At 42.3% G+C, this 18,747-nt stretch overlaps 1 long non-coding RNA gene across 1 annotated transcript in view; it reads right to left on the minus strand.

Annotated features, from left to right (window-relative positions):
- The window catches only part of LOC139172932 (uncharacterized), a 30,272-nt gene extending 12,292 nt beyond the window's left edge, over window positions 1–17,980 (minus strand). The window contains exon 1 of the long non-coding RNA XR_011559954.1: window positions 17,717–17,980. This is a non-coding gene — a long non-coding RNA (uncharacterized lncRNA). The remainder of the gene's footprint in view (window positions 1–17,716) is intronic.
- Between the last annotated feature and the right edge of the window lie 767 nt (window positions 17,981–18,747).

Here is an 18,747-nt window from a genome sequence, read left to right on the forward strand (position 1 = left end):
GCCTTGGTTCATATACGAAACGAATGACCCCTTGGGAACCCCATATGAAAACAACTTACTTTATGTGAGGCCAGAATTTGAAAACCACATTTAATACGACACAGTACTTGAGTAAAATGTTCAGCTGAGATTGGCATATGTGAGACCGATTGGGGTACATTGTAGAGGTGATAGTGAAATATAATTTTATCTTATGCTATTCATCTATATATTAAATTATTGTACTTTATTGCAATTTCATTTTAAATTGCATTTTATGGCAATTTCATTTTAAATTGTTTTTAAAGGCTTTTATAGGACTTTAGTCATAATTTGTGCTTAGAACTCTGTTTTTTGATGGGCTAATCAATAAACTAAACTAAGTAATTTTAAAATATAAAATAACCTTTATCTCTCTTCAGAGCAATTGGAACGTCAAATAGAACATTGTCCTGGAGTTAGATTGGTTACCATATTTTCAAGTACAAAGTAGATATAAAAAAGACCTAGTTGAATTTGAATTTATCTAGTGAAATAGATAAAATCTTAATAGGATCAGATAAAAAAATTATTTCCAAAATGTACAATTATTTACTAAATTATGAAAATACAGAGGAAGTAGTCATGATAGCATGAACCTGAGAGACCTGAGCTGCCTTCCCTCTATAAATACTCACACCCACCCAGAAGTATTTATAGAGGGAAGGCAGCTCAGGTCTCGCTATGTTCGCCCTAAAACAAGGACAGAAGCACCAGCCTGAAGATGACGAGTGGGACCTCATCAAAATGTCACCAGAAATCTCTGAATCCTACATGGGAAGAAACCCGAATATACCAAGACCGTCATATATATAATGTTGAATTCTGATTCCTCTCCCGGTATATATATATTAATTTTGGATTCCCCTCCCAGGCCTTGTTCTGGCCTCATCAGCTAGACACACCCTTTCCTTTACTGGGATTCGATCTGGTGAACTCTGCCTTGTAAAGCAGAGAACTAGCAGTTAGAGCTATCAGATCAGAACCCTATATATATATTTGTTTTCGTAGATTTTCACGGGTACAGGTATGATTGTCTTGGTATATTCGGGTTTCTTCCCGTGTAGGATTTGGAAATTTCTGGCGACGTTTCGACGAGGTCCCACTCGTCATCTTCAGGCTGGTGTTTCTCTCCTTGTTCTAGGGCGAACACAGCGAGACCTGAGCTGCCTTCCTTCTATAAATACTGGTGGCTGGGTGTGGTTTGATGGCTCAGCAATTGCCTGCTGTGTAGAAACTTCCTGCTGAGTCAGTGGGGTAACACCTGGGGTCGTTGATGTAGCTGAGGTATGCTGATTAGTTAATCGTTGTTGATTAGGCGTGATATCCTGAGTAGTTGGAGCTTGCAGGCTACTTGATTGTTTTGCGTGTGTTCTGAGTCTGGTTTCAGTTTTTATGGCTGGGTTACGTTTGAGGGCTGGTTTCCTTAATTTTCAAATTAAGCAAAAAACAACAACATGTGACACACACACACACACACACACACACACACACACACACACACACACACACACACACACACACACACACACACACATATATATATATATATATATATATATATATATATATATATATATATATATATAATGTCGGATCACATCACAGCTCCTTTTTGCCTCTAGGCCCAACCCAGGACCATTTCAAGGCGGTTAATTTATTCATAGCTGACAACTATATTCTGTATGGAGGGATCAGGTCTGGTGGCTCAACTGTTAATTCTCTGCCTTACAAGCCAGAAGCTGCCAGATCGAATCCCAGTAAGGAAGGGTGTGGCTAGCTGATGAGGCCAGAACAAGGCCGAAATGGTACCATCCTAGTCATATATATACCAGGAGAGGAATCAGAATTCAACATTATAATCTAGTTGATATAAAACGATTCAGTGGATTAAAACAATGAAGGAAATATCTTCCAGAAATTTAAACTGCATATCACAGGCCTTTTCTGTCTCTGCAAGTAAAGCCACCGTTATTGAATTCAGATTTTCTAAAAGTATTCTTAAAGTTTCAAATTGTATTGTAGCATTAGATCCACCAAGATCTGTCTGCCTTGTTAAAATCAGTCCATTCACAATGGATAATTTATGTACTAGACTCATTGTTAAATTATGGCATCAATGCTTAACAAAATGTTGGGGTGATAGCAAAATCTTTATCGGTTTTTTTTAAAAAATCAGGTATACATCTCTGATTAGAAAAAGTTGAAAAACTTTGTATCTTTTTTTAAAAAAGCATTATTCTAAATATTGAACAATATTAAACAACAAAACAAAATCAATATATGTCGTATTCCCATTGAATTGGGACTGGGAACTTTTACTATTTTCATACGTTTAATAACATTGATTATTTCCTGAAGCAACAGAAGTGCATCTTAAATAGACGGCTGGGTTATGCCTATTTTAAAATGATTAAACTCTTCCTGGGTAATCTTTGACTCAGTATTATAACATCAAGTGTGTTTTTTTTTTTTAAAGTCTTACTCTTTTAATGGACAAATTTCCTAATAATTGCAGAAAAGAATCTGGCATCTTTACAAATCAGCCATGAGTATAAGCCATGTTGTCTTTTTCATTTATATGTTGTTCAATTAGTTTACTACTATTCTGTTTACAATTATTTTAATTTCTCTGTTTTTATTGTTGCAAACTGCTTAATGTAGCCTGGAAACAAAAGCAATAGCACTTAGATTTATATACCGCTTCACAGTTTACAGAATTAGCTTTTATCGAAACACTTTACAGAATTAGCATCTTGCCCCCAACCATCTGGGGTCCTCATTTTTCCAAACTCGGAAAGATGGAAAGCTGAGTCAACCTCAAGTTGGTCAGGATTGAACTCCAGACTGTGGGCAGAGTTTGCCTGTAATATTGCATTTTAATCACTGACCTACCATTTGATTTGATTTGATTTATTGGATTTATATGCCGCCCCTCTCCGCAAACTCGGGGCGGCTCACAACAAGTAAAAACAATACATAATAACAAATCCAATACCCACCAATCCAATTACAATGTTAAGCTAAAAAATTAATAAAAGACAACCCCAGAATATTAAAAAACAAGCACACAATCAATCTAACACCAAAACAACATGGGCAAGGGGGAGATGTTTCAGTTCCCCCATGCCTGACGGCAGAGGTGGGTTTTAAGAAGTTTGCGAAAGGCAAGGAGGGTGGGGGCAATCCTAATCTCAGGGGGAGTTGGTTCCAGAGGGTCGGAGCCACCACAGAGAAGGCTCTTCCACTGGGTCCCGCCAGACGACATTGTTTAGTCGACGGGACCCGGAGAAGGCCAACTCTGTGGGACTGAACCTGTCACTGGGATTCGTGCGGCAGAAGACGGTCCCGGAGATATTCTGGTCCGGTGCCATGAAGGGCTTTATAGGTTATAACCAACACTTTGAATTGTGACCAGAAACTGATCGGCAACCAATGCAGACTGCGGAGTGTTGGAGTGATATGGGCATACTTAGAGAAGCCCATAATTGCTCTCGCAGCTGCATTCTGCACGATCTGAAGTTTCCGAACACTTTTCAAAGGTAGCCCCATGTAGAGAGCGTTACAGTAGTCGAGCCTCGAGGTGATGAGGGCATGAGTGACTGTGAGCAATGACTCCCGGTTCAAATAGAGTCGCAACTGGCACACCAGGCGAACCTGGGCAAATGCCCCCCTCGCCACAGCTGAAAGATGTTTCTCTAATGTGAGCTGTGGATCGAGGAGGATGCCCAAGTTGCGGACCCTCTCTGAGGGGGTCAATAATTCCCCCCCAGGGTAATGGATGGACAGATAGAATTGTCCTTGGGAGGCAAGACCCACAGCCACTCCATCTTGTCTGGATTGAGTTTGAGTTTGTTGACACCCATCCAGGCCCCAACAACCTCCAGGCACCGGCACATCACGTCCACTGCTTCATGGGGTGGAGATGTATAACTGGGTATCATCGGCGTATTGATGATACCTCACCCCATGTCCATGGATGACCTCGCCCAGCAGTTTCATGTAGATATTAAATAGCAAGGGGGAAAGGACCGACCCCTGAGGCACCCCACAAGGGAGAGACCTCGAGGTCATCCTCTGATCCCCCACTAACACCGACTGCGACTGACCGGAGAGGTAGGAGGAGAACCACTGGAGAACAGTGCCTCCCACTCCCAACCCCTCCAGCCGGTGCAGAAGGATACCATGGTCGATGGTATCGAAAGCTGCTGAGAGGTCAAGGAGCACCAGGACAGAGGACAAGCCCCTGTCCCGGGCCCGCCAGAGATCATCCATCAACGCGACCAAAACAATTTCCGTGCTGTAGCCGGGCCTGAATCCAGACTGTTGAGGACCTAGATAATCGGCTTCTTCCAAGGACCGCTGGAGTTGAAGTGCCACCACCTTCTCAACAACCTTCCCCATAAAGGAAAGGTTGGAGGCTGGACGGTAGTTATTAAGCACGGCTGGGTCCAGGGAAGGCTTCTTGAGGAGGGGGCACAAAAGTGCCTCCTTATAAAGGGCCGGAAAGGACCCCCTCTCCAAGGAGGCATTGACAATCTCCTGGACCCAGCTCCGTGTCACCTCCCGACTGGCCGAAACCAGCCAAGAGGGACATGGATCCAGTAAACAGGTGGCGGAACTCATAGCTCCAATGGCCTTGTCCACTTCATCAGGTGACACCAAGTCAAACTCCGCCCAGACAGGTGGACAAAGACGTTTAGCCCCAGTCACCTCGACTGACTCGTTGTCAGTTGACTCTGTTTTACAATTGGAGTCGAGGTCCGCCCGGATCCGAGCGATTTTATCAGCGAAAAACATGTTAAAATCCTCAGCACTACTCTGCAAGGGCTCCCCAACTCCCCCCTGATTAAGAAGGGAGCAGGTCACCCTAAACAGAGCGGGTGGGCGGGATTCCGCTGATGCAATCAGAGCGGCATGATACGCGCATCTTGCCGCCTTGAGCGCCACTTTGTAAGTCTTAATATGAGCTCTTACAAGTGTTCGATCGGATTCAGACTTACTCTTCCATGGCTCAAGAGAAAGTGAAAGAGGAAAGGGTTAGGGTTTGCATCACATGATAATCAAGACAAAACAAACGTGATTTGTTTCTAGCTTACCTCTGATTTTTTTTAAAAAATTGGCAAATAGTACCAGGCTAGCCATTTTAATGTATGGTGCAAAATACGACAATGGAGTGAAGCCAGTGGTTAGATTCAATGTGTGTGTGGCATAACAATGAGTTGAACAGAACTGTCATGCAGTGGTCAGAGTCTGACTTTGAGATGGAAGACAAACAGCTGACAGAGAGCAGGAGAGTGGTTCCGTTGGCTGTGGAGGAAACTGGGGAAGGGCAAAGTCAGGCTGTGCAGAGCAGGGAAGAAGCAGAACAAGGGAGAGTGGGTGCAAATGAAGACCAAGGCCCTCTCCCTCCCTCATCCGAGGACATGCAAGGAAGAATGCAGAAGAGAGCAATGTAGGCAGTCTGGCTTATTAGGAAGGAAAGGGCCCTGTTTCACTTCACAAGGTACACCTGGGGATGGAGTTTAAAGGAGAGGTAGTTGGGAGGGGCATTTGTCAGGAACAAATGCTGAATTCATATTTTGTTGAGAGTTGTGTCCTGCATTCCTGGTATTCCTCCTGACTGTTTGAAGTATTGTTGTGCTTCTGTGTGCTTATCTCCCTTCTGGGATTCAATATCTTGCCTTCGGAGTGGAATGGTTGATTGCAGTCAATCTGCTTACAACGTTTGAACCAGAGTATCTGCAGCCAGAAGCTGCTGCAGATTTGTGGGAGAGCTTTTCTCCAGGCCGGAGAGTAAACGGGATGTTGGACACAAAGTTGGTGCCAATAAAGGGACTCATACTGGTTTTCTGGCTGTGTTGTCTTTGTGCCACACCCAGAGTCATCACAAGAACAGACTAACAGAGTTGGAAGAGACCTTGGGGTCTCAAGCGGGAGACCCTATACCAGTGATGGCAAACCTTTTTTTGCTCAGTGTTAAAAGGACATGTGTGCACATGATAACACATGCGTGCCCACACCTATAATGCAATGGTCTCCCCCAATGCACGCATAAAGGGCTCACTGAAGCCTCCAGATCCTGTGGATCACAAAAAAATGGATTCCAGCTGATCTCTGGCCTTCCGGAGGGCAGGGGGGAGATTGTCTTCACCTTTCCCAGGCTTCAGGGAAGCCTCCAGTGGTTGTGGATAGCAAAAAATAGACCCAACAGGCTTACCAGAAGTTTGCAAACAAATTTCTAATCGGGCCATTGGGGCGTTTTTCACCCTCCCTGGGCTTTAGGAAAGGCTCCTAAAGCCTGGGAAAGGCAAAAATATTCACCTCCTGTCCTCTGGAAGGCTGATAATAATAATAATAATAATAATAATAATAATAATAATAATAATAATAATAATAATAATAGTAGTAGTATTTATTAGATTTGTATGCTGCCCCTCTTCAAGGACTCAGCATCTGGCCAGTGTGCACATATGCACTGGAGCTGACATAGAGCAATGCTTCATGCACCCTCAGATATGGCTCCATGTGCCACCTGTGGCATGCGTGCCATAGATTCACTATCACAACCCTCTAACATTTCAGACAAATGACATCTTTAAAGCCTTTGGTAATGGAACATCCAAAATTTCTGAAGGCAAACCATTCTATTGGTTAATGGTTCTCACTGTTAGAAAATTGCCCTCGGCAATCTGTTTCCCCATTTTACCGATCTTAGAAGGAGGGAACCAGTGAAGCGCTACCAAAATTTTTACTACCACACGGTGGGCGTGGTTTATGTAGGACGCCCTGCATTCTCTTTCAACATCTTTCAGTGCAAATTGGGTGCTCTGGGGTGGGGCTCCATCTTCGCTACCCCACTGTGTCTCCGTCCCCCCCGTCTGGGCAGCAGCCCCCCCCGGATGGAATGCTGAGTCAACCTTGAACCCCATCAAGATCAAACTTCAGATTGCTGGTAGAGTTGTCTTCAGTACTGCATCCACTGCCTCAACACGCCAGCAGAGAAGCAGCAAATAAATGAAATAAATAAATAATTCCACAGGATAATAATTTTACACCCCAATTTTTGAAATTCCTTACCAGGTCTTAGGAAAGGATGGTTAATTGACATTTTTGCAAGAGAAAGAGAAATTCTCCAAAGATTTCCAAAGAACAACTCATCCTGTGCATAATAACAATTAGGCTGCCACTCACAAAAGCCCAATGTAAAACATTTATTTCAGATGTCTTCCTTTTAATACAATTCCCCCAAATTGTACCATGGAAGAAACCCACCCATTAGCTATGTCTTGACTAATAAAATTAATTGAAGAATTCCCACAATAATTTCATCGAAATTCTTGTCTTCTTGCAAATTTAATTCTAAACCAAATGAACTAATCAATTACAACTGTTGGGGTTTCTTGGACGAGAACCAACATTTCTTCCTCAAATAAAAACAGTCCAATTTCCTTTGGGGGGTGTACACACCTGAGACGTTCTAAACCAATGTTTCTTTCATTAACCCTAACCCTAAGTGTGCTTAAAATCTTTCAGATATTTCAACTATTAATTCCTATCAATAATGGTCTCAAAACTCAAGAATTAGCTGTTTGGGGAACTACCAAGGAATAAACAGATGATAGATGATCTAGATAGATAAGAGAGAAATGATAGATAGATAGATAGATAGATAGATAGATAGATAGATAGATAGATAGATAGATAGATAGATAGATAGATAGATAGATAGATAGAAACTTTGGGCAGCCGGTGATCAGCAGAAGTAGCTTGTAGTAATACACTCTAACCACTGCACCACTAAGGCTCTACATAATAGAATAGATGAAGATGCCAACAGGCAGATTCCAATTCAGTTATTGAAACAATTGCTGGTGTTGAAAACAATTAAACCAGAAACAGGAAAGTTTGGTCTGGAATGGAATGGAATAGAATAGAATAGAATAGAATAGAATAGAATAGAATAGAATAGAATAGAATAGAATAGAATAGAATAGAAATTCTTTATTGGCCAAGTGTGATTGGACATCCAATGAATTTGTCTTTGGTGCAGATGCTCTCAGTGTACATAAAAGAAAAGAGACATTTGTCAAGAATCATGAGGTGCAACACTTAATGATTGTCATAGGGTTCAAATCAGGAAACAATCCATATTAATATAAATCATAAGGATGCAAACAAGAAGTTACAGTCATACAGTCATGTGGGAGGAAATGGGTGATAGGAACAATTAGAAGATTATTAGTAATAGTCAGAATGAATAGTTTGACAGTGGTGAGGGAATTATTTGTTTAGCAGAGTGAGGGCATTCAAATAGATGGATGGATGAAGAAAGAGAGACAGAGTCAGAGCTATAAAGAGATATATTTCGGGGTGGGGGGGGTTAAGGAAAACTACAGTCTTACTCTTCTTTCTAGGCAGAGAATTGCATCTAAAAGTGGATCCTAACTTATTCCCTGCTGATGTTTCATCAGGACCTTCCATTTTTGGAAGGACTGATAAGTTTTTGCAATTTTGAACGCCTGCATCAAGCCACATGCTCTTCCTGTTACATGGCTGCAAGCTACGTTTCCCCCTCTTTTGACTCCCCCCTCCCTTTTCCGTCTATTTATTGCTTGTTTTTCTTGGCTCCTTCTCACTTTCCATTCTTCATTATTAGTCCTTTATGCCCCTCAGTTTCCTACCAAGCTTCTCCCCCCCCACACACACACACTCTGCTTCTTTCGTGGCCCCTTTCCCAGTTGTTCTCCTCTGCGGCCCCCAACTCAGCTAATGAAACTGGATCTGCCCCAGTTCTCCTTGCTTTTCTAATCCAGCTGTTTCCTTTTTAAACATCAACTCTTCTTTCTTCGGAAAAGTTCCGGCTGAGGCAGCCAAAAAGGGATGGACTGTGAAAGATGTGGATAGAAAGTAGGAAGCTATCTAAGGAGGCTTGTTCTAAATATGTCCACGAATGTGTTCCATAGACATTCACATTTCATCTCACGTCTGCTTGCTGTTATTCTTAGATCCATAGCATCTACCATTCTAAAACACAGAAATAGCCGTAAGACTTATATACAGCTTCGCAGTGCTTTCACAGCCCCCTCTAATCAGTTTACAGAGTCAGCCTCTTGCCCCCCACAATCTGGGTCCTCATTTGACTGACCTTGGAAGGATGGAAGGCTGAGTCAGTCCTTGAACCAGTCAGGATCGAACTGCTGGCAGTCAGCAGAATTAGCATGCAATACTACATTTATTTCTTGGCTAATAATAATAATAATTTAATAATAATTTATTGGACTTGTATGCCTCCCCTCTCCAAAGATTTGCATTTATGTCTTGATTAATAAAATTAACCACTCTGCCGTCATTGCTCAAGAGCAAGAAAAAGGATTCATATCAATGCTAAGTGAAGACAAAACAAAAGTGGTTTGTTTCTAGTTTAGTGCTGACGTCTTTTATAAATTGGCAAACGGTACGAGGCTGGTGCAAAATAAGACAACGGGGTTTAATGTGTTGTGTGAGTACGGCACAACAGTTGAGAATAAAAGAGTTGAAAAGGACCTTGGAGGTCATCTAGTCCAACCTCTTGCTCAAGCAGGAGACCCTATACCAGTGATGCAAATCTTTTTTGGCCCGGGTGCCCAAAGAGTGTGTGCGAGCGCAATAGTGTGTGCATGTGTGTCCACACCCATAATACAATGCCCTCCCCTTGCGCATGTGCACAACCCCTGCACTGTCCCTGCATCCCCTCACTGATGCCTCCGGAGTTCCAGTAGGCCTGTTGGGCCATTTTTCACTGTCCCCAAAGTTCAGGGGGCTTTCCTGGGGAGAGTGACAATGGCTGAAAAGAAGGCTGAAAACCAGCTGGCCAGCGTGCAAGGAGCTGACATAGAGCAATGCCTCACATGCCTTCAGATATGGCTCCACATGCCACCTGTGGCACCCATGCCATCGGTTCACCATCGCTGCCCTTTACCATTTCAGATGAGTGGCTATCCAGTCTCCTCCTTAAAAGCCCCCAGTAATGGAGCATCCACAACTTCTGAAGGGAAGCCATTCTGCTGATTAATTGTTCTCACTGTTAGGAAATTCCTCCTTGCTTCTAGATTACTCCTCTCCTTGAAAAATCCCTTTGTACCTTACAAAGAACCCCAGAAGTCTCTTTCATGGGACCCCAACTTTTGAGAATCCACATGATTAAACGTAGAAGAAACTCCCTGCCTTTATTTTATGTTTTTTAACAGACCGGTTTAAAATTCCTCTTTGGAGGAGATAACACTCACTAACTGCCGTTTGATTAAAACCTCATCATAAAAAACTCATTTTAAAACATAACACCTGGTCCCCAATTAAAGAAAAGGGCCTCCGATCCCTCCAAAGGGCCCTTAAACTATTTAATAAAGGGGTTATGTTATCCTGATCTATGGAGGGGGGGGGGAGAGAGAATGGACCTGGCTAGGGTTGCACTTTAAATGTCGCCCTTCTCGTGGCATAATAGAGCTGCTGTCAGGGTTCGGCTCCTTTTCCCTCTCCAAGGACGTCACCGGGCCTCTTCCTCCAGTATCTTTTGCATTCCTTCAACCTGCCCTAGTCAAATGACCGGTGCCCCTTGTTGGAAATACTTCAGCTGTTGGTCTCTTCTCCTTTTCTTTCAATGGGTTTCAAAGGGCACCTGCCTTTTTAATGACTGGGGACTCTTTGTGGCTTCTTCTATGCAAATCTTTTTATCCAATCAAGTCTGAAAGAAAATACACCCATCCCAAGGCTCGGTGAGCTTAGAAATCCCAAATCAAATGAAGGCCAGGATACCAGTAATGAACAAGTTTATACACACACAATAGTCCCTTTTCCTGCTCACCCCCACATATTTGCAAGATGATCTTGGTCAAGTTCACTAGACTGAAAACAGAGGGAGGGAGGAGGCTGTAAGGCCAAAAGATAAACCAGCATGGAGGGAGGGAGGGAAGGAAAGAAGGAATGAAGCAAGCAAGGAAGGAAGGAAGGAGGAGGGAGGGAAGGAGGGAAGAAGGAAGAAAGGAAGAGGGAGGGTGGAAGGGAGGGAGGGAGGAAAGTGGAGGGAGGGAGGAAAGTGGAGAGAGGTAAGAGGGAAGTAGGGAGGAAGAAGGAAGGAAGGAAGGTGGGACGGGGATGGAAGGAAGAGGGAAGAAAGGAATGAAGGAATGAAGGAACGCTGGGGAGGAGTTTGCACTAAAATGTTTAATACGCCTTGTCCAATGACATGAGCCTTGTAACTAAATTCCATTATGTCAAGGGCACAGCGGAGATTAAAGTGGGATTAAGGTTTCCAGGCATCAGAGTAAATTGACTTGACTTGGCAGCCTGCAAACTCAACTTGGCAAGTTTTCACTAACTAATCATATGAAATGCAGGTTGGCGGTGTTAGTTGGACTGGGCTTTCGTGGAGGCCGGAGGAATTAAGCCTTCAAGATGGGAGGTTTGCTCTGGGTACAGAGACGGGGAGGGGAAGCATTTCCTCGGAAATTCCCCTGGCAATACTCAGGCTGAGAAGGCAGAAATGTTTGTCACTTAAACTTTGTCCTGGTGGCTGAGGACAGAGCCACCCTGCTTTTGGCAAAGCGAAAGCCACACACAGTTTTTTTGGGTAGGGCCAGTGGCAGGCTCCTACCGGTGTGCCCCGGACCTCCGTTATGATAGCGCCCTGCAGATTGTTCAATTTTGCGTGTGATGGCGCCGGTGCTATCTTTGCAATATCATCTCTTTTTTGAATTTTTGGTTTTATTTTTCTTCCTACGCATGCCGTCGACTAAACAATGTCATCTGGCGGGCCCCAGGGGAAGATCCTTCTCTGTGGCGGCCCCAGCCCTCTGGAATCAACTCCCCCCAGAGATCAGAACCGCCCCCACCCTGCTTGCCTTTCGTAAGCTGCTGAAGACCCACCTATGTCATCAGACATGGGAAAATTGAGATACCCCTGGGCTTATATTATTAACCTAAAACTGTAATTTAGATTGCTAAATATTACATTTGTTACTATGTATTGTTTTTTACCATTGTTGTGAGCCACCCCGAGTCTACGGAGAGGGGCGGCATATAAATCCAATAAATCTAATCTAATCTAATCTATATTGTTTATGTAGGGTATGTTTGTGTTGCATGGTTTTAATAATGGCTTATTTTAGATTTGTTTTAAATATATTGGATTTGTCACATTGTTGTTATTGTTGTGAGCCGCTCTGAGTCTCCGGAGAGGGGCGGCATACAAATCTAATAAATTATTATTATTATTAAATTATTATTATTATTATTATTATTATTATTATTATTATTATTATTATTATTATTATTATTATGCTGGAAGCAAAATCTTGTGAGGGGAAATTCTTGCATGCACGTTTTTGCACTGAAGTAAAAAATTCTCCAAAATCATGTGTGCGTGAGGTTTTGGCACTTTTTGCTTCCTGCACAAGCACAGAAGCAAAATTGCACGAGGGGACACACAGCGCACTGGTAAGCAGGCAAGAGCAAGCCACTCCTGGGTGGGGCAAATGGAGGGGCACGGCCCCCAAAAGGAGGCCCAACTGGGCCAGAACCATTGCAGAATCTGGACAAAACCAGGGCTGGTTTCTTTTTAAGAGGATCCATTTCCATTCCTATCATGTTGCATGTTGAAGCATCTCCAGAAGGATAACATCAAGATCATGGGCACCATTCTATACTGCACTAATGAGGCCACACTTGGAGTGATGTGTCCAGTTCTGGCCACCATGATACCAAAAAAAAAAATAAGATGTTGAGGAGTGTGTGTAAGATTGCAGATAGATCAAGTAATTGACAAGAGTTAATAGCAATAGTACTCAGACTTCTATATCACTTTAGAATGCTTTACAGCCCTCTCTAAGTGATTCATAGAGTCAGCCCCTTGCCCCCAACAATCTGGGTCCTCATTTTAATGAACATTTTAATGATGGATGCTTGAGTTAGGATCAAACTGCTGGCAGTTGGCAGAGTCTGCCTACAATAGTACATTCTGACCACTGCACTATTATGGCTTCCTTCCTTCCTTCCTTCCTTCCTTCCTTCCTTCCTTCCTTCCTTCCTTCCTTCTCAAGCAATAGCCCTTAGACTTATGTACTGCTTCACAATGCCTCTTGCCTCCAACAATCCAAGTCCCCATTTCACCCACCTTGGAAGGGTGGAAGGCTGAGTCAACTTTGAGCGTGGTGAGATTCAAACTGCCAAATTGCAGGCAGCCAGCAGTCAGCAGAACTAGCCTGCAATACTACACTCTCACCCCTTGCATCACCGTGGCTCATGGAGAAGATCCTAAATTTATCCTTGGAATGAGGGGACAAATGAAATCGGGGAGAAATCCTTTCGCCCTATTTCCAGAGTTTGGAGAGTGAGGAATGGCATACAAGTAGACCTTGCTTCACACCTGCTAAACGTTTAGCAAACTTTTGAAGCTGGGATGGCCCTGAAAAAGTCATTTTACAACTGAGCCTCACACTTCGAACTGTCATTGCGGAATCTCCAGGACCATTTGAAGCAGGGATGGGCCGCTATTGGGGCAGTAAGGTGCTCTGCTCCAGTAGTGACTTTTGGGATGCACACACACAGCTGTGTGTCCCCAATGTGCGCACATGTATACACACACCGCACAAGATTTGGCTTCTGTGCATGCGTAGAAGTAAAAATATCGCCGAAAATCTCCAAAATCTTGCACACGCATCCTCGCATAAGATTGTGCTTGCGCATGCAAATCTCGCACTGACAGGCACGCCCATGCCTGCCTGACATGCATGCCCCCACAATGCCCTCGCAGGGTGCCCCGATAGTGCTGAGGACGGCCGTCCTTCACTGATCTGAGCGTGATTTGGGTATTTTGCAACAGACAGGGATTGGCAAACCTCACCATCCCGAGGCCACAGGGCTGCCACTTTTGCCCTGCAGCTTGCCAGCTTCTGACCAGCAGAGTCAAGGCCATAGACCTGGACCGTGTGACGTTGCACTTAGCAATTGCTTTGGTTCATTTAATGACTGTGAGGTGGCAAGACAGGCAATGTCTCGTTTCGGGACTGCATTGATCTGTGGCGGAATTGTCGATCCCAATTGTTGTGACACTGAATCTCCTTCGCTCAGAGATTGGAAGCCCAGTGTAGATTGAAAATACAGCAGCGTTTGCCCAACAAGGAAGCAGACATTGAGGAAGAGATTCAGTTTCCATTAGAACACAAATTTACTGAATTTTGTACTGTATTTGCAAACATTCACTCTTAAATATTCACACTTTTTGCAATTTAGCAAAGCCGTTGGCTTCTTTTTTAAAAAAGAAAGCTTTAAAACTTCTAAATAATCCTTGAGTTGGGGAAATTTCTTTTACTAACCTTCAGATATTACCCCAAAGAGTAAAAGCAAAACTAAATACCTTTGGAAAACAAGGTATATACAAGTTTTAATGCAAAGCTTTTGGATTTTTTAAAAAAAATTCTCAATTGATTGTAAAAATGAGAGACTGACATGTACACCCCCAGACTGACCCATCTGTCCATTCCTAGCACTACTTCTGGAACTTACAAATTGTATTGCGTGAGAAATAAGAGGAGAGTCACAGGACAACCAGAAACAAGATACAAATTTGCATTCTTCTGTTTAATCTCCCCTCTGTCAAATATTTATGGCAGTCAAGGACCAGTACAATTTAAAAATGCTCAAAGAGTATCTAATTAAAAGTTCAACAATAACAAATAGCAAATAAAATCTATGTTGAAACCATAATTTGGCAGTTTCTTAGTTGCACATAAAGAAGAGCACAACCTAAGCTATATTTAATTTAATAAAGGTAAAGGTTTCCCTGTCCAGTTGTAGCTGCTCCGAGTCCTCAGAGAGGGGTGGCATACAAATCTAATAAATTATTATTATTATTATTATTATTATTATTATTATTATTATTATTTGCATTCACATGTTTTCGAACTGCTAGATGGGCAGGAGCTGAGGCAAGGAACGGGAACTCACCCTGTTCTACTGCACTTGGGTCTCAAACTCAGGTTTTCAGTTTTCCAGCTCACAAACTCAGCATCTTTAACTGCTTAGCCATTGTGCCCCCCTAACAATTTAATATTAGTCCTTAAATTATACAAACCTATAATTATTAGGTATTAAAATAAAACAGAATGATAATATCAAAAAACCGGTGCATTAAATATATAAAAGGGCTATAATTCATCAAGTTCCAGTGAATCTTTAGGGCTGCTGCGCAGAATCTAGCTATCTGTGCTTTGACTACAATCCGTTCATTTTTAAGCAACCACTGAAGGTAAACACTATCGGAATGACCAGGTGACCTAGTAGTAATCTCTCCCCTGTGTAGACACCAGGGGTGGGGTCTTACTTCCCTCACAGCTGGTTTGCTTCCTCCTACCCCGCATGGGCCTGCCGCATGGGTGCGCTGTGCATGCACACTTCGTGTGGGAGCGCATGCACAGTGCCAAAAAATCTGGGGGTGGGGGAAGCCATAAAACAAGATGGTGACCATATGCACAGTGCTGGAACCTCGGCTTCTGCATATGCTCAGAAAAAGAAGAAAACTAAAAAAAAAATTAAAAAGAAAAGATGGCAGCACCCATGGACCAGCACCAACCAAACTGGGGCAGCGATGTCATTGTGACATCACCAGTGGGTTTCTATCCTTGGTAGATATGTAGCAATGTGGGGGACAGGGTGCACACAAGGGGGGGCATGTGCACATGCTCAGGGGTGGGTCTCATGTGCATGCGTGGTAGGTGGGCCATGCACAGGGGGGATCATGCATGCATGCACAGGAGTGGGACATATGTGGAGGTTGCACACGCATTGCATTATGGATGTGCACCCACGCATTTCTGGCACTCAGTGGCCAAAAGGTTAGCCCTCCCTGTTTTAGGGCCTGTATATATTTTTTTAGCATTAACCCTGATGATCTTCTGGGTATGAGCTCCATCTCGCCCTTTCTCTTGGAGAGGTCCAAAGGACAAGGGCTTCTTGCAATTTTTGAAATGAATGGTATGGCTTAGTGGGAATCATCCATGACCAGCACCTGTGCCGGCCATCTGACACCAGAATTGCTGCTGCCTGGCTCTTCTGCGCCCCAAAGAATGGCTATATCAGGCAAGGGAAGAAGCATTCCGGCAGATTAGGGAGTTCAACTATGTTGGCCCCTGCTGTGCCGAAGTAACTGAACCTTTCAGGAATTTCACACATGGTCCTTCTAGACCTGGGCAAGGAGGGGAATGAGACCCCAGCTCCAAGCCAGTAGCCCTTCTGACAGATGAGGTTTCTCTGCCCATCTGTGATCGGGACTCAATGTGGGGCATTTAAGTGCTATGAGAAGGTCAGGGGTGATGGCAACAACAACTGGGAAAAGGAAGCTGGGAGAAAAGGCAACAGCTTAGCCATCCGGAAAACAGAATGGGGGAAAAAAATGCTTTTTCAAACTGTATGTAAAAATATGACATTGACAATTACATTGTTCTCAGGTTGGTGGGTTCTTCGGTTTTAGTTCTCAATTATATATATTAATTTTCAAATTCAGCAAACAAACATGTGACATATATATAAAAAAATCACTGTTAAAATTGGGAATAAGACATATTATACCTTGGTTCTGAATATCTTCTCAATAAACATCTTCCTAAAATTGCAGGAACAAATGTGTTGTGGGGTTTTGTTCATTCGTTTGTTTGTTGTTGTTTTGTTTGTTTAAGATGCAAGGATAATATTTCAAAAAAAAAGAATTGCAATGAAAGTTTTGGGGCTTTTGATGGAAATTTTGTAGGCTCGGGGTGTTACCTTCAATCAATCAATATAAAAATGAAAACTTTGGATGTTTTGAATGGAATGTTGAATATCTTAATTTCTTTGAAAGAAATATTGTTGATATCAGGTCACAAACTCAGGAGAAATCTTACATTTGAATCCATTCTTGAATGAATCAAAATATTTTCTTTCTGAAAGAAAAGTACTCCTCCCTTCCTACAATCTGAGCAGGGCTACTCTTTTAAAATACTACTTACATATTGCAGGAAAGCCAATTTCTGTTACCTAAATCTGACTTTCCTGAAGGATCTTGGAATTTAGCTGCAGAGGCACAAGAACGTTTGCATTATTTAATTATTTTATTTATTTGGAAATTTATACTGTCACCTATTCACACGTGGTGACTCAAGGCAGGTTACAAGAACATAAAACCTCATAAAAGCAATAAAACTAACAAAAGAGAAAATCGTATAGCAATTTAGTAAAACAATATAATAAAATTAATCAAAGCTATAAATGTATTTTTAAAAGTTATGTTTTCTATTATTTTATAATGGTTGCTTTATTAAAGTGTTTAACAATTGTGTATAACCATGGAAAGTGCTTCTCAGAAATAAATTGTACAACTAACTACATTAATTAAAAGCTTTATTTTTTAAGGATTAAAATCCCGATTCTCTACTGTCCTCTTCCAAGAAATAAAATAAATAAAACATACATTATTTGAAACATGATTAAATTGACAGTTTTGTTTAATCTTATGTCGATATTACACTGAATTTCAGTCAGAAAATATTTTCTCCTTTTTTAAGCACCAAAGGCACAGTGATATTAATTCCATGGGAATCATATCTGGCCCTAAGAAAACCATTCATCATAAAACTTTTAACCCAAATTTAATTCCAAAACGCTTTACGGAACGGTAATTTTTACATACCCATCCCAAGGTTTATGACTGATCCAGGATCATTTTCAGCTTTCTGTTAAAATGAAGAGAAAAGGAGTATTTTCTTGCCGGAAAAATTTAGATTCAAGCTCTCTCCAATTTAAAAAAAAAGGGGGGGGAAGTGGGGGGATTTTGAGAATGGAAAATAAACTGAACGGGGCAGTTTTAAGTTCAATAGGAAGGGAACAACGGAGAAGAAGGAGAAGAAGGAAATAAAACACAATTTCCCCCCATGCAGGAAATCCATCTATGCAATGAATCTCCAGGGAAGGGGGGGGGCTGGCTAAGCCACCGGGCTTTGGAGCAACCGACGGGGCCTTCCTTCGCACAGCTAGCCATGTCAGAAAAATGACACATGCCATTTTTCAAGGAATGTCTGCCGGCTTGTTCTTGTTTGCAGGCAGGCTATTTTATGTTCCAATGTGACCTTTCATGGTATGAGGGCATTCTTTTTTTTCTCCCCTCCCCTGGCAATGTAAACACACTCTCACACAGAACGGCAACCAAGGAGAACATAAAATTCCCCATCGAGACCCAACTTAATTATTAGCAAGAGTAGAGGTGCTTCAGCCTCTGTTCCCATAGCCGTTTCTACAAACGGAAGAAGGAACATCACATTGTACCTTGTCCATGGCTCTTGGAATTTTTGGGAGCCTTTTTTGGGGGGGGAGGGGGTGTTATTTTAAAGTCATCAAGTTATCAGTTGGGAAAATAGAAAGGAGGGGTCCTTCTGCTCGGGAGCAACGGCAGCCTATGATGCCTTCCTGGTTCCTGATTCTTTCACCAAAACTTTTTGTTTTAAAAAAAGGCTTGCAGCAAAGTGGGATTTGCAATATTAGAAGCTACATTCTAAGTCTTCATTTCCAGGTCTCATAACTGGTGCTTGGCAAAAATTAAATTAAACCAAACAACTAAATTCCAATAAAACAGTTTAAAAAATGAAATAACAAATGAAATGAAATGATAAAATAAAATAATAAGTAACAAAATCATAAATGAAATGAAATGATAAAATAAAATAA

The sequence above is a fragment of the Erythrolamprus reginae genome, chromosome 10 (assembly GCF_031021105.1).
Source record: "Erythrolamprus reginae isolate rEryReg1 chromosome 10, rEryReg1.hap1, whole genome shotgun sequence".
Lineage (NCBI taxonomy): Eukaryota > Metazoa > Chordata > Lepidosauria > Squamata > Dipsadidae > Erythrolamprus > Erythrolamprus reginae.